The following is a 17,246-nucleotide window of genomic DNA, read 5'->3' on the forward strand; positions in this document are numbered from 1 at the left end:
TTTATTGCTTATCATGGCGAAGCTGTAATGCAATAAAAAGAAAGTTTCGTCCTTCATTGAAAAGGATTTAGAGGTATTGGTTTCTGTGGAAAAGGAGAGAATCGATGCATTTATTTTTTTCTTGTTTCCCATTGCGTTCTTTACCTTGGGCATAAGATGAAATATGTTAATAAATTGTTTTGATATTATATTGGGATTTTTTGCAGATTCTTTCATTGTTTTATGCATACCATGAACAAAAAATAAATTTTTAATTAGGTATCTTCCATTTGCTGATATTTTTTTTTATTTTGTTATTATATGCAGCACTGCATTCAAGCACATGCAAAAAAAGTAAGCTGCGAAGATTTTTTCTTAATTTATGGGCGTTTGGAATTTTGTGAATATTGAAAAGAATGACGATTTTCCTTTGTCTTGGTACCAATCATCTTATGTTTCATAAATCAGGATTGCAATCTTTTATAAATAAATGTCCCTGTGTTTGAATTTGTAATTTGAAGTGAGGAATTAAGCTCTTCACTTTCTACTATAGAACAGAATACAGAATTTATACCAAAAGCCAAGCACTGGTACCTACGAGGTCATTCAGGGCTGAAACGGAAACTGGCAGTACGAAGATCTGAAAGGTATAACAGAAGTAAAACCTCGAAGCAGTTGCACTATGAAACAATTGTTATGAGAGGGTGGATAGCAAGATGGAAGAACGAGAATATGAATGGAGGTACAGCAAAAGGAATGGAAGGGGTTGTAGCTAAGGGTCGAAGGGACGCTACAAATAACTCTAAGTAATGCCTACAGTGCACCGCATGAGGTTAATGCCCTTTATAATCTTTACATTATGATAACGATGAAAATTTGCATCGATTTCGTCTCTGGTTATGAAATGGTGGAGTCCATGCAGCCCTTTGTCAGTATGTTTACATCCCTGTTCGAGCTCTTACAACTAAACGGTAGTAATTAACCCAGCACGCAGGGTAGCATGTTCCTTGGATTCATTACTGTTATGCACCTACAACTGTTACTTAAAATTACCCTCGTCCGCAAATATGATTAGCGGAATTTGCATGCTCCGGTAAGTTTGTGAAATAGTACAAACGCACCTTACAACTAAGTATAACTGCAATGCGCATACCTGTGTGAAAATGAACATTTTACATCACAGAAACATGAGTCGAAATTCACAAAAAAACTGAAATAAAAAAATTATTAAAAGCCCAAAAGGACAAAATCGAAACGATAAAATCCAAGATAATCTACAGTCTGAATTTTTAATTTGAAATGAGAAATACATTAAAGGATCCTCGTTCTTAGTTACCTAAATGCAATAATAAAATTGCATAAATTTAGTTACGAGTGCATTAAAAACATTGTAGAATGACGATAAAACCAAATGCATCTAATGTGAATTTTAGGTTTTTGATAATATATACACACATACTTTATATGTATGTGTCTGTGTGTGTGGGTGTATATATATATATATATATATATATATATATATATATATATATATATATATATATATACACATACATACATACATACATACTATATATATATATATATATATATATATATAATAATTACGAATAAATATGCGTGGGTACATATATGCACACAGTGTGTTTTCGGAATAAATGTATGTATATGTATATGTATATATATATATAAATGTATACATATATGCATGTATACAGCAGCTCAATGCATACACATGTAAAGCATTACTGACACTCACATCTCTTCTATTCTGCTCCTCTCTCCTTTCAATTCACCCAACAAAAGGACACCGAGCTGATAACGAAAATGCTTACGCAACGAGGATCGTTCTTGTCTTTCCCTTCTTTTTGAAAATCGATACTGCGCACGGAGAAGCGCAGATTGCGCGCCTTTTTTTTTCCTCCCTCTTTTTCGTCCAAGGTCCTCTGCCGGAGGAGGGGTCAGGAAAAAGTGTTCCTTCCTCTGCTGTTTGTTGCCTTCGATCATTTTTTTGTATCTCTGAGCCTAACGACCTTGTTGAGAGAGAGAGAGAGAGAGAGAGAGAGAGAGAGAGAGAGAGAGAATTTTTTTCTTAAGAGTGCCCATACCCTCATTTCCTTTTCATATTCTATCACTGAGCATATCGATTTACCTATGATTACTCTTCAAGCTCTGAGAGAGAGAGAGAGAGAGAGAGAGAGAGAGAGAGAGAGAGAGAGAGAGAGAGAGAGAGTAGACGATGAAACCAACATCCATGATATGACCGAATTCCAAAATGGTAACCCCTCCAATAAACCTGTCCAAGCAACCACCCACCCTACCCACCACCTCCCCCACTATGCCCGGACTTGCAGGTACCCTCAAGCAAGCAATCAATTGAATGGGAAATAAGGAAACATCAATACAGAAATTTGCTGAAATTATATGTATAAACAATCCAGAAATTTATCTTTAAACAGTTTATCTATTCCTTCAAGGAATTGGTAAGGCCCAGTTACCTAACCTTGCGCCAGACAATCAACCCTTCAACTCATTTGCCCTTTCCCAACCACCCGCCCTTCTGTCAACACTCCTCCGCAGCAACTCATCAAAAATAATGACTGAGGCACTAAGCACAATTCTTCCTGACGCCTCACTAATACTATACCTCCCAACCAAAACGAAAATGAGAACAAAGTCCAACCAAAACAAAAATACACCCGTATGCGAATCAGAATCAGATGACTTGAGAGAAAGCAACGGTAAACCGATGTTATAACTATCAAATAAAATAAAATTACAGTAGTACCAATGAGCAGACGCACTTAGAAACTGGAACTGACTCAGACGCATATAGTGCACCTGAATTCCCTTTTGCTATCTAAAAGCCTAATCTAGAACTGAGGAGTGAAAAAAAATGTAAAACTATAACTAAACCTACATTCTACAGAAAAGGACAGAATCACAACACTTGAGTCACTTACACATGGTTACTGTCGTCTTTCAAGTAGAGATCATAAACTTTAAATATAATAAAAACAGTCCTTTGGACCTGGCATGCCTGACTTTAATTACGAAAAGCTATTGCAAACCAATTGAAACTTCAGAGATATAGTGCTATGCAACAAAAACGATTTTGCTGTCATTATCTTATTTAATTAGAATATCTCCAAACATTTTGCATACACAACTGCTGATGGCAATATCATACTGGTAAAACGAACTATAGACCTATATCATTAGTTACAGTACATAATTCCCGCTCCCCAGACAATACTGTCTTCGCAGACTACACTATATCTTCATCCACAACATTCAACCCCTTTTCATGGCAGACCTGTATGAATATCACCCTATTCGACACTGCCCAACAAAGATCCTACCCAGATCTAAAAAAATAAATAAATAATTACTAAGCATCCTGTTTCAAACAGACTAAATTGAAACCAGACGTAATCAGCGCCAACGAGAAATTAGCAACATTCAATTACTAACTAACACAAGGTCGTACCAAACACAAAAACATTGCATAATGGCAAGTGCAACATCTAAAACCAGCTGATATCAATCATAAACATCAGATAATAAAGCAACTAGTTTATCTTGAGGCATATACGTAACAAGTCATGAGTCAGCTCCGTGTTACCATCCGCAGCAAATTAAGAACTCGCAATATTTCTTGACATGTTACAACCCTCTGAGCATCCCAACTACACGGTACTCAAGAACACTATGGAAAAACATTATTTTCTTTAAGGAACACTAACATGACAGCTGGTACAGAATAGTCCAGCTAATACCCGAGTGCTATGGGGACCGATTGAATATTGTGCAAAATACAAAATGCTTCAATACAAGAAAAACAGTCCGAACACCCACATAAATCTTGATGAGTGGAATGGAAGGCTTTATAAGAAAGATACACCAACAAGCTGCTGGTATTCACCCGGTTTTTACGTGTCAAAACGATGCACAAGACTTCACAAATGACGATACCATAAGGGCAGGCAGAGGTTTTAATCCGCAAAGCACCTCGTATGTACATAAGTTAAGTATTTTTTAGTTTAACCAGATCACTGAGCTGATTAACAGCTCTCCTAGGGCTGGCCCGAAGGATTAGATATTTTTACCTGGCTAGGAACCAATTGGTCACCTAGCAACGGGGCCTACAGTTTACCTACAGTTTATTGTGGAATCCGAACCACACTATATCGAGAAATGAACTTCTATCACCAGAAATAAATTCCTCTAATTCCGCCTTGGCAGAGCAGGGAATCGAACTTCGGACCACCGGATTGGCAGGCGAGCTCGAAAACCACTCGCCCAGCGTGCAACTACACCATACATAACTAACCTCGACTCCCTTTCAGTGGAACACAACCTATGGAGGCCGTTCACAATTGCAGGAATTACCAGAGCTACACAATCAACCTACCAAGTCCCTAGTCTCGGCGAAATACATACAGTGTAGCATCTACCATATACTAGTTTATATTGATGAGCAATAAATACTTTACTAAACAGGAAAACGTTAGTATTAATTTGTGCAAGCAAAGTAAAGGCAACACAATCAGCTAAATTACTGTTCAATATGCTTACTGGAAATGTTACTCAGACTTTTCGAAAAATTCATGGCATGTAACAACGGTAGCAAAACTTTCTAAAATGCAATGGGTTTAAGGAACGTCAGAGCACACATGGCATAACATTCACGACCATGGTAAAAATGAAAATTTAAAAAACAAATCGGAACGGTCTGGTAAAAATGAAAATTTAAAAACAAATCGGAACGGTCTGATGTTTATAATTTACTAAATACCAAACAACTCATTCGACTTCACGGCTTTATATAAGATTTTCTGAAACGCATTAAATGACTTTGGAAGTAACAACACAGTAGGTTCCCACAAATAACAATGAAACATTAGCTGTTACTGCTCCTGGGAAAGGGGTACCTCAAGGAACCACTGGAGGTAAGTAACCATTGTGATCTAAAGTATTGCATCAGTTCGTTTTAATGTTTCAGACAATAGGCATATGGATGTATTCAGCAAGCGGTATGTGCCAACTATTCGCCTGGCAGCGCAGGCGCATGTGATATTCTGACACACTTGACTCTGATACTTGGTCTTGGTTACGGGTTGCCCCAAAGCAAGAACCTTTCCCTGCACAACAAGGCTGGTTTAAGGTGCGTCCACACGGTCGAACAATGTCCGGCGGAACAAACATTGTTACCATATCATAGGCGAAGCAGGATGACGTCATAAGCATTGAAACGATGGGAGTAGATATGGCTACAAACAGTGGTACCAGATGAAGTTGTATGCCAATGTTTTTACTCTGCTCACAAGGTAATGACCGGCAGACAATTGTTAATTGGTAACAATGTTTGTACGTCGGACATTGTTCGACCGTGTGGACGCACCTTTAGTCTAAACTCTAAAACAAAGAAAAGAGTGACTCGCTTATGTATAATATGGCAGCCGAGCTACTATGAGATTCAGGGTCTCTGTAACACGGTTTTTTGGACTTTGCTCCTTGTCAAAGCATCGGATGTAGCTGAAAGTTGACATATGTATAATTTACAACTACACACAAATTTTGTCAGCATTATCAATAACCTAAACCCGATAGTTTTAATTTTTATAGAGTAAAAATGATCTACCGACGCCATGGCCAATGATTACGAGCCAAGAGTCGAAAAACATTCATTACGTAAGCAAGGTAAAACAAAACACCTTTTGACTAAATGTTGCCCCGCCCATCCACCAGACAGAAATTCCATCGGCTCTGAAACCCAAAGACTTTATGAATGGCGGAACGATACATAGATGTGGGTGGGGTATCAGCGCTAGCGTAGTAATACTACTGTAGCAGTAGTGCCGCAACAGTATAGCAGTAATATACATGAATTAAACGTTTAGGCCAACTGCTGGGATCCTTGAGGATCATTTAGCACTTCTTAAAACTACTCAAGAAATTAGTTTTTATAGCCAAAAGTTAAATTTTCTAATCCAACATAGCCCATGGTAGCCTTCAGTGTTATCCTGAATTATAACGAGGCGATAGTGGGTGGAGCCTCATGAAGTCACCATTCAGACGATAATTATTGGTGAACTTTTAAAGCCAATATACGCTACCGGCTATTTTTTTCAGTAAATAGGTAGATAGCCAATAAATAAAAATTGCTTGACATTGGATATAGCAGTTATCAAATCAAGTTTGTCTACTATGTTTTTGGTAATTACCAACTATTCCCTACATCTTGTCAATCTGATTGTGACCTATAAAGTAGACTGTAATTTCTTTGGAAACTTATTTTGGGAGTTAGACTAATAATCGAAGTGTTTTTGTATTTATTAACATATTTTGTTGGTTTGTTCATTATGACAATTATCAGTGGAGAGGTTCCAGAGTTCATAAAGGTGTACTGCTTTGCTTGTATTTAAATTTGTATGTCATTGTTGCCAGAGGTTTAGCCTTCGTTACGTATAGCCAATCATCCATCGAGAAAGAGGGAAGAAATGATGTCATAAGTTACTACGTAACGAGTGCGTTCGAAACCTTTTCTCTGAGTAAGTTGGCCCGTCTTCAAAAAAGGTCACTTTTACATTATAAGTACCAAATTTATTCAACCTACGTAGTGCAGAATACACTCAAAATTTATGTGTTGATATAATATGTATTCTGAATAAGCGTTTATATTTAGAAATGCATAGATAAAAAGTTATTGCGAAAAAACCGTGTTAGAGGCCCTGAATCTCATAGTAAATAACATTGTTTAAAGGACATCAAAATTATTATCGTTTCTTCGTCTCATTCTTTAAGAATTATTGTAGTGTTAATTTTTTCTTGTGACTCGGTCTAACCATTTTTTTTTTATTTCCCGGTATGAAGAGGATTTTATTTTAGCACTCAAAATTGTGGGCATATGTTTTGCATACTTGCTAGCTAAAGCCCATGCTGGCTGCGTCTAGCGTCAATAAACTGTTGGCAGTCAGTATTAATAACCAAAAATGTAAATCGTGCTAAACAACTCCTTCTTGCAAATCAATCATTAAAGAAAAATGCCTATACTATCTGTCTAAAACCAGCAACTAAATCACCAAACAGAACTAAACTAACCAACTTTGTCTAAAAACAGCACCAAAGAGATTATATACAATTACTTATACGTTAATTAGCTCCATGAGCCTAGTAAATTGTCAATAAACAAAACTCTTAACACGAAATAATGTACCCCTGGCTATCTTAATGATATATGCCAGGTATCGAAGCAACCAAAAACACGACACAAATACAATTGATTAAAAATTAATATATAACAATGGGCACAAGCCACTACGAATAAAGTAAGTACAATTACCTTGTCAGGAAATCCGCTATTGAAGTAAGCCCATAGCGCCGAGACAAGATATGGGGCGAGAATAGGCGTGTATGCGTCTTGCCCAGAAGTCATAACGTGCAATTTTAAACAAAAAATTAAACACTTAAAAAAATGTTTCAACACAAGTAAGATAAACAAAATTACACGTTAGTTTCCGCATATGCAGACACAAACTTTGCTTTCAAAAGTAAGCGTGATGGTCTCATTCATCAAAACGCCACAGATTTCCGCAAAACCTATTACTAGAATTCATTAAATTTGTAGTGCTGGAACTGGAATATAATTTTTTGGCCAAATGCAAAGCGCTGGGACCTATGAGATCATTCACAGCTGAACATAACATTGAAACAATTGTGAGGAGGGTGGAAAGTAAGATGGAAGAAAGAGGGTACAATGGAGGTGTAGTAAAAGGAATGCAAGGGGGTTGCAGCTATAGGGGCCGAAGGGAAACTGCAAAGAATCATAAGTACAGACGAGCACAGACAGCACTAACACCCTATTTGTAGTCAGATGGAACTCGAGTTAAATCCAAGAAAACAGTAATATTGAAGTTAGAGTCCACTGAGGGAAACGATTAATGCAGTCGAGGACAAAAATAGCCACTACACGGTCGCTATATGGCAGACGGCGTTGGAGGTGATATGGTCATACTTGTTCATATTTTTTCTCTCTCTGTATCCCCCAACATTACTCTCACTCACACTCTCTAGCCAAAGCGTTGCTTCTGTCATTCTTCTCAGGTCCTTTAGCCAATTACAGGGTCTATGAGCAGAAGAAAAGCAGTTAACATATTATATATATATATATGATATATATATATATGTGTGTGTATGTATGTATATGAAGACAAACAGACGGAGAGACTACCCAATGTACGCTCCAAGTTAGGCTACCACAATAATAATAAACAAAAACTTGTCATCTACTGCAGTCGTAAACGTAGCAGTTCTCCAGATAAAAGAAACAGGGATCTGCGCACTCTATTAGCTGTTGCTGCTTGACATAGGTCTAAGTCAACGAACCTACAAGAAAATAATCCTATAAATTCCATTTGCCTTGAAAGAGAGCGAGATACCGCTAGCTCTCTTTCATTCCCCTCCCCCAACACGAACTTTCTGTTAGGTTTTCGATGCATTTGTACTCTAGGACAACGAACCATTTCATTCAAATATTTATAACAGGGCTCTCCCCCAAGGCCAGCTCATCCCAGAATGACCAGTGGCTAATTCTTGAATCGATCAAGGAGGGACGTTTTGTAGGCGTTTCCGAGAATCCTGTCTGCTTCTGTTGACCTCAGCAGTGATAAGTACCTAGCCTATAATTCACCCTCCCTTTATTTTCTTTAAAAGTGATGGTAAATATCCGCAGCAGATGTCACTGAAGCTTCTACCTTACTTCTGATACCGGTAAACAATAAAAGCACCATCTCATTATTTTCCACCACTATCTTTATAATTCGGCAAATTCACGAGGAAATAAAATCAAATGCTGCAAACTCACTGAATGGAGAGAGCATGTTAGAAAATATATGTGCATAAACTTTCATCCATACGTCACCAACCATTCTACTATATAGGAGTTCGTGACGTTGTCAGTGATCTCTGATGATACGGTAAATTGTCTAACATTTTCTTTTATTACTTCCAGTCACACAACCACAACAAATTTGTAATTAATAAAAATATGCACTTTAAACTGACGAAACATTCATAAATATTTATCCTGCGCGAAGTAATCAATTCAACGTTCTAACTTCATTAAAGAAAATGAAGTACATGTATTAGTTAATGCGTGAAATATCGTTCGAAAGACATCGAGAACACGTTTCAATGTGTCCCAAAGAGTAGGAATGATTATTTCTAAAATATTTTCAAAAAGAAAGATAGACGAATCAAATCCAGCTAAACTACGTTCATATTCAGGACGAGATTGATATAAATATATAGAATATATTAAATTAACAATGATTACCTTTTAGGATGAAGATCCTTCTTCGACAGAGTAGTCAGATTAAAAAATATATAGACAAGAATATACGTAAAGGTATTCACTTACCCTTCGTATTGCAACTGGGAACATTTGCAGCTCGGTAGTCCTGGGCCTATACCAGCTGCCGTCAGTTTCTCGACTAGCAAGTGGTACAGTAACTTGATGTGTTTTTCTAGGCAAGCAACTAGCAAGTGGTACAGTAATGTGATGCGTTTTTCTCGGCCAGCAAGTGGTACAGTAACTTGTGTTTATGAGACTTGATAGAGAACTCCGGTCTTTATTCCGTGAATTACAACCTGTATTTGATTTCATACCGCTACTCTGCATAGCTTCTCGACGTAAGCTTTATAACCAAGGGCACTGTTAGATAACCGTACATCACGTACCTGAAATAAAATAGAGGCCTATTAATTTTTAATATTGCCAGGAGAGGGGGGGAGGATGGTAAGTTAAATTCGGGGGAGGGGGTAGTTGCTGCTGGCAAAGGGTTCGGGTAAGCCCAGTTCGCTATGTGATGCATGTCCTTTTAGGGGATACGATTATACATCATATAGACAGGCACATTATATTCATCAGTTACCATATATAAACCTACGCAAGAGAAGACCAAGAGAAGAAATCATTCCAGAAGGGAGGGGGATGGAGGGCATGGTGATCACTATTTTCAGAATAGTTTTAGACTTTGATGTTGACGTAATTGAAGCATCGGCTCGAATCGACTGCTACATGGTAAAGCGTGTAAACTGCACGATCTGTTCAGTGAAGCACGACTCTTCGCTACTCTTGATAAGTTCTAATAGTACTAAATTTGCAGCCACGGGTATAATGAGTCGGCTCAATAATGCGGGGGAGAGGGGGGGAACTATAGCTGTTAGCCAACTGTTGTGGGTCGTAGCTTACGTGATGAGAGGGAAATATATACATTAGTGCCCACCGATCCTTTACAATGCCTGTCATATAAACGGCAAGGCCTCGACGAGGTAATTCTAGTACGAGTTGCCGAATCGAATACAGAATTTAGGCCAAAGGCCAAGCAATGGGACCTATGGGGTCATTCAGCGGTGAAACGGAAACAGATAGTAAAAAGTTTAAAAGATGTAACGGCAGGAAACCATCGCAGTTGCACTAAGAATTGTTAAGAGAGGGTGGAAAGTAAGATAGAAGGGAGTATGAAAGGAGGTACAGCAAAAGGAACGAAAGGGGTTGCAGCTAGGGGCCGAAGGCACGCTGCAAAGAACCTTAAATAATGCCTACAGTGCACCGCATGAGGTGAATTGACGGCACTAATCCCCTACGGAAAAGTTGCCGAAAAGTGTAGTCACCGAGTGTGTAGGCAGCAGTGGTTGTTCTCCCCTCACGGTGTGCACACCCTGACCTTAGTTGCTATTTTACCACTTTCCAATTTTTAATATAAGGGTCAAGCTGGGATATTACGAAAATTGGCTACAACAGCAACAACAAAAGCTGACAATGAATAGTGGTCGTCCATATTGCCTACAGGGCACCTAGGTGAAGTTCCAGGGCATTTCGTCGTTACTAGAGGACGGTGAGATAACAAGAGCGGATATTTCCACCACTTTTTCCTAGCCCTGCCGTTATGAAACCATTCGTCTGGTTCTCCTGCTTCCACTTACACAGGTAAATGACAACAAATGATTTCAAAGCCAAACGCTTCCGTCCATGTCACCCTCTTTCCCTCTTCACCGTCACACACCGACTTTCGTAAATGCTACGTTGCCACATTGTCAAATCGCTGTGGCCATCAACGGGCAGGGTTTTCCTTTACTAAGCCTGGGAGCCATGGATTTTGCATTTTCCGAAGTAATAAGAGTAGAAATATATAGTTCTTAAGTATATTCATCGATTAGGACGTTAAGCTTAAAAGATTACTGCTGGTACCCGTATATTTGTCAGTTAACATAGCACTGTAGCTCAAAAGTTATAGTTATTATACAATTTTCCAACAGCCATCAAATGAATAATTCGTTCCTAACTAGCAGCAATAACTAATGGGGTTCATATCATACCGATTTAATGATGAAGAAGTGATCATCTCGGCGGTGAAATGGGAACATGGCGGATAAGCTATCTTTCCCGGGCAAACCAAGGAGCCTATCTTTTGGTACACATGGCGACCACATGTTTCTCCCGTTATGAGTATGAGTTTCTTAAAATTCTAGGCTGCGTTTAAGTATAGAGCATATTATTTTACAAAAACTGGTGAAATGAAAGCAAAGAAGACTCCGATCTAATGTGCTGGCTGGCGAGAGAACGCCACATCGGCCTAGACCTATTTGCCACTTGCTTATCTGGTCTTATCAAGAGTTTAGGCAGGCTGATTAATAACATGATCAGGAACTCGATAATGAATTAATAAATGAGAGAAAGAGAGATAGATAGATGGCTTGAGAGAGTGAGAGAGATAAAATAAAACAACCATCGACGGTTTAGTTACATGTTGCACCCTTTACGAACTCGACTAGGCGCCGAAACACGAGTCGCCATATTGCCCTTGTTTTACTTAAACCCTGAGGTTTAATGCGGCCAGTGTGATGTAGCAACATGCATATGATTAGTAAGATTAGCAAGAGCTTCATCACGGCAACCTTCGCGAGGATTTTAAACCGAATATCAGCAGTATATGTGATAATGACCATTAGGCTAATCGTTGCCTCATACACATGTTGGTGTGATGGAGTTTTGGCGGAAAACTGCGTTTCCTTATAAACCGTTTGCTCTACTGTTATTTTAAGCCAAAAATACAAACTTCTTATACATACAGCGGTCTGCTAAGTGATATGGGAAATTCTTACCGTGGGTGAAATACCGGTTTAAAGGAAATGAAAACTGGAGTGGCGAAGAGACGTAGTCACGCGATGACGGGTAATTAAATACTGACCGTTGGTGATCTGATGACGTCACCAACGTTTCACACTCCCCAGACGCTGACCTAGACACGAAGCCATGACAAATAAGCGATCTTAGGTCAAGGGCCTTTACGGAACTAGCAAAATACGTTTGTTTAGCCGCAAAATAAGTTTGTTCAGCAGCAACAACGTTTGTTTAGCAGCAAAATACGGTTGACTCGCACCTAATTCTCGTGTAATGTAACGCCAGGTTGCACATGCGCATTAAGAGCCTGGTTTTTCAAACCCAGGTTGGTTGGTTGCAACCTACGCGGTGGCGGTACACTAATTTTTTATTTATTCATTTTTTTTCTTAAATATTATTACATATCATTTACAAAAGTAAAATGTTACAAAATATTACAAAAATATATACCTACAGTATTTACAATTTACCATGGATTTTTGTTTAAACTACGCTTTTAATCATTTTTTTAAACACTAGGCAATAATAACGTACTGGCGGTGCACTAAAGGCGCTTCTCAATTAAGGTTCTTTGCAGCGTCCCTTCAGCCCCTACCTGCAATCCATTTTACTGTACCTCTGCTCATATTTTCTTTCGTCCTTGCTACCCACCCTCCACCCCCTCCTAACACTTGGCCTATGATAGCGTAAATTCTTTATTCCATTCCATTCCAAAGACCTGCGTGATTGTGGTACTATCTTGAAGGGAATAAGAGGCTTGGTTTTCTCCAATGTTCGTTTTAGTTAAATGGCTTTCTTTTGTAACCGCTTATAAATAACGAATTTATTCATACTTCTAATTCAAATTCTTATATATATATATATATAATTATATATATATATATATATATAATATAATATATAAAATAAAATATATTATAATAAAATAAAATATAGTATATATATATATATATATATATATATATATAATATGATTTATATGATATAGATATATATAGATATATATATAATATATAGTATACATATATATATATAGATATATAGATATATACACTTATATGTTTATTATCATTTATTCAGAACCACCACTGTTGGTAGAAACCTCTCTCTCTCTCTCTCTCTCCTCTCTCTCTCTCTCTCTCTCATCTCTCTCTCTCTCTCTCTATGTATATGTGTGTATACCTATATATTTACAAAGAGAGAGAAAGAAAGCGGTTTCAACCAGCAGTGGGTATATATAGTTCCAAATAAGACAGCGAATCATTGCCCCATTCGTATTTAAACAGTTACGCCTTAGATGAGCCTGCTGTTCAGAGAACGTACATGTAAATATATATATATATATATATATATATATATATATATATATGTATATATTATATATATTCATATATACATCATACATACATCATACATACATACAATATAATAATCACTAAGCATGCCTGCTGTAACCAAGCTATTCGAGGTTCGGCTTACCCTGGATTGTGTTAAAAAAAAAAAAAAAAAAAAAAAATGAACGTAACATGAAAAAAATAAACGCCAAATCGTAGTAGTAGTAGATGTCCGTCCCGAGTCATCCCTTCGCTGAAGAAAGTGGCGACTTTCACTTACATTTTCAGGCCAAAGCTTCGCTTTCCCCGCGAACAGAAAGTTACGAAGGGGGTAAAGAAAGTCGTAATGACAGCAAAAGCAAGTATGAGGAGCCATAATAGAGAAATGCTGGAGGTTGTGGAAGTAATAAGACAGACAAAATCGATTGGCCCGAAGATACTTCGGCGCATTTTACTATTTTTTTTTTTTTTTTTTTTTTTTTTTGCTGCTACCGAAGACATTTCGGCGGATTTTTTTTTTTTACTTCTTTTCCTTGTTCTGACCTGGGCCAGAAAGGGTCATATAGTTTTCTGTTATGGTGTGATTTTTACTGTTGTTATTTTATTTTCTTTTCTTTTCTTTTTTTTTTTTTTTTTTTTTTTTTTTGCTACCGAAGATACTTCGGTGCATTTTTTAACTTTTTTTCTTGTTTTGTGCTGGCCTGGGCTAGAAAGGGTCATATAGTTTTCTGTTGTGGTGTGATTTTTACTGTTGTTATTTTATTTATTTTATTTTTATTTTTTATTTTTTTTTTTTTTTTGTTTTTTGCTACCGAAGATGCTTCGGTGCATTTTTTACTTTTTTTCTTGTTTTGTTCTGGGCCTGGGCTAGAAAGGGTCATAAAGTTTTCTGTTGTGGTGGGATTTTTACTGTTGTTATTTTATTTTATTTTATTTATTTATTTTATTTTTTTGCTACCGAAGATACTTCGGTGCATTTTTTAACTTTTTTTCTTGTTTTTTTCTGGCCTGGGCTAGAAAGGGTCATATTGTTTTCTGTTGTAGTGTAATTTTTACTTTTTTTTCTTTTTTGTATTAGCTGTACGACAAAAGAGCCAGAGTTCTGAAGCTGAAATAAGTTCATTTAAAATCTTGAAAACAGAATACCATGTCAGTAGAAGTACTTCAGTATCCTGAAAATCCCTGTATTCTGTGACGCCTGAATTTGCTTAACTTCTCGAAGGATAGATCCGGAAGATTTATACCGTTATCTAACTAAAGTTACCTCTCAAAGGAAGAAGAACAAGGCGTGATCCGACTTCCAGCTTACTCACTCGAGGCACGTGCTAAAATCTATGGTCAATTAGAGTGTTGTTTCACCAAGGAAAATTAAAATGAATAAGCTATATTTTATTAGAAATAATTGTTCTGTACCGATTAACATTGCACATTATTTATTTTATACATTTTCATTCTAATAAATAAATCATGAATATCCCATCCTAAAATTCCTGTATCATTAAATCAACGTAAAACACCTTTTTTTTAATTTAAAAATCATATCAAGTACATTTTACAAATAAATATATGTTATATGTGTAATTTATGTTCACACATTTACAAAAACAAACATCTAAAAATAATTCAGACCTTTTTCAGGCTTTCCTACCCCGCACCCCCCTACAAAGTAGCTTGTAGGCTTACTCCCCGAGTAAGCGAAACCCACCGAGGTGTTACCAAATTGCAACAAACCATGTCGGTTTAGTGCAAATGGTAATGGGTCCTAATGAGACAAGAAACCCAACAGAGATTGTGACTATATACGCATCTTCACAGAGCTTAGTGGTTATAGTAGATTCACATCAACCGTGCATTTGATGTCTAAGCCAGTCCCTTACGACGCTCCTCATTGGCTGTTGATAAGCCAATCACAAGGCACATCAACCGTGCATTTGATGTCTAAGCCAGTCCCTTACGACGCTCCTCATTGGCTGTTGATAAGCCAATCAGTCTCTCGAGAGAGTTCACATGGGTAGGATCTACGTCTTTCAAAAGTATTCCTCCGGAGATGTGTAACATACATCCTGCCTATGTGAACTCTCTCGAGAGACTGAGAGTTTCCAGCCCTGTGACTGGCTTATCAACAGCCAATCATGAGCGTCGTAAGGGACTGGCCTAGACATCAAATGCACGGTTGATGTGAATCTACTATAACAACCCCGCCTCAACAGCGAGATCAGACATGATCCCACATTAGGCCCGTTTCTGCTGACTGAACTTTGATTTAAGCACCTTCTGTTTACATTAGGCGACTATGGCATTTCACAGCCAGTTAGAGAAAGAACATTGAACCAGCAACCTCGTCCCTGATAGGCTTGGTGAGAATCGGAAGGAACCACCTCCCCTAAGGAGAAAAAGCGCCTTAGTGGCATGATCGGTTTGGTCTTGGCCTGCCACCTCGGTGGTCGCGAGTTCGATTCTGGGGCATTCCATTAGGGGTCACAGATGTGTATTTCTAGTGATAGAAGTTCACTCTCGACGTGGTTCGGAAGTAAAGTCGTTGGTCCCGTTGCCGAATAACCACTGGTTCCATGCAACGGAAAAAAAAAACACCACACAAACAAACCTAAGGAGAAAAAGTGTTTGGTGGAGAATAGTTGAACGTTAGACTCGGATGTTATTTGTGGATAAGCATCGCGAATGTTATATTGATCATCGGAAATTAACCGTCGGAAGAGCCTGCATTCGGGAAATTTACTCTCGTAAAATCACATACACGAACTGGTAGCTTGAAGGAGATAGTCGGTCCGCAGCGGGATATCCTTTTATCGCCGATAAACATCACCCAAAGATATTAGTCTATTGAGAAAGCACACTCGGCGAGCGGTAACGAAGCCTGTTGTGTCGACAACCTTTGTCAGATATATTTTACGTTATGACTCTGCTAATCTTCATTTAGCATGAGAAATTGTCAGACAACCGGTATAGTATCGTGTGGGTAGCGTTGGATAATGAGCTGCAATTGAATTCAGTCAACATGCACCCGCTTGGCGCCATGATTTGCTTAACTAGTCTTTCCCAATCATATCGGGCTGTTTTTTTTTTTTTTTTTTTTTTTTTTTAATCTCACAGCTTGAGGCATCATTCCCAACTTCGTAAGCAATTCTCTCGGTAGTAAGTGGTTAATGAAACGAACACTGACTGAAACAGAAATTTCATTATGTTTCTCTCCGGTTTCTTGAGGTATTGAATATCTATGATTTTCGTCAGTGGGACGAGTTGTTTGAAGTATTTCACATGTTAAAAAAAAAAAAAATACATACAAAACATCACACTCACATACAGGCATACACACACACACACATTGTATGTGTGTGTGTATTTTGCTATATGAATGTATGTGTGTGAGGAGTTTTTCATATTTTTTCGTAAGTGTCACCATTTGAAAGACTTAAAACACAAAACACACATAAACACACACACACACACACACACACACACACACACACATTATATATATATATATATATATATATATATATATATATATATATATATATATATTATATATATAATATATATATGTGTGTGTGTGTGTGTGTGTGTTTATGTGTGCTTGTGTTTTAAGTCTTTCAAATGGTGACACTTACGAAAAAATATGAAAAATCTCCACACACACATTCATAGCAAAATACACACACACATACAATGTGTGTGTGTGTGTGTATGCCTGCATGTGAGTGTGATGTTTTTTGTTATGTATTTTT

At 37.6% G+C, this 17,246-nt stretch overlaps 1 long non-coding RNA gene across 2 annotated transcripts in view; it reads right to left on the reverse strand.

Annotated features, from left to right (window-relative positions):
- Window positions 1–12,297, reverse strand: part of LOC135202007 (uncharacterized) — a 482,892-nt gene extending 470,595 nt beyond the window's left edge. For both annotated transcript variants that reach the window (XR_010311637.1, XR_010311638.1), the window contains exons 1-2: window positions 12,148–12,297; window positions 9,401–9,720 (exon numbers count right to left, since the gene is read on the reverse strand). This is a non-coding gene — a long non-coding RNA (uncharacterized LOC135202007). The remainder of the gene's footprint in view (window positions 1–9,400; window positions 9,721–12,147) is intronic.
- Window positions 12,298–17,246: the final 4,949 nt, after the last annotated feature.

This window comes from Macrobrachium nipponense, chromosome 30 (genome assembly GCF_015104395.2).
Source record: "Macrobrachium nipponense isolate FS-2020 chromosome 30, ASM1510439v2, whole genome shotgun sequence".
Classification (NCBI taxonomy): Eukaryota; Metazoa; Arthropoda; class Malacostraca; order Decapoda; family Palaemonidae; genus Macrobrachium; species Macrobrachium nipponense.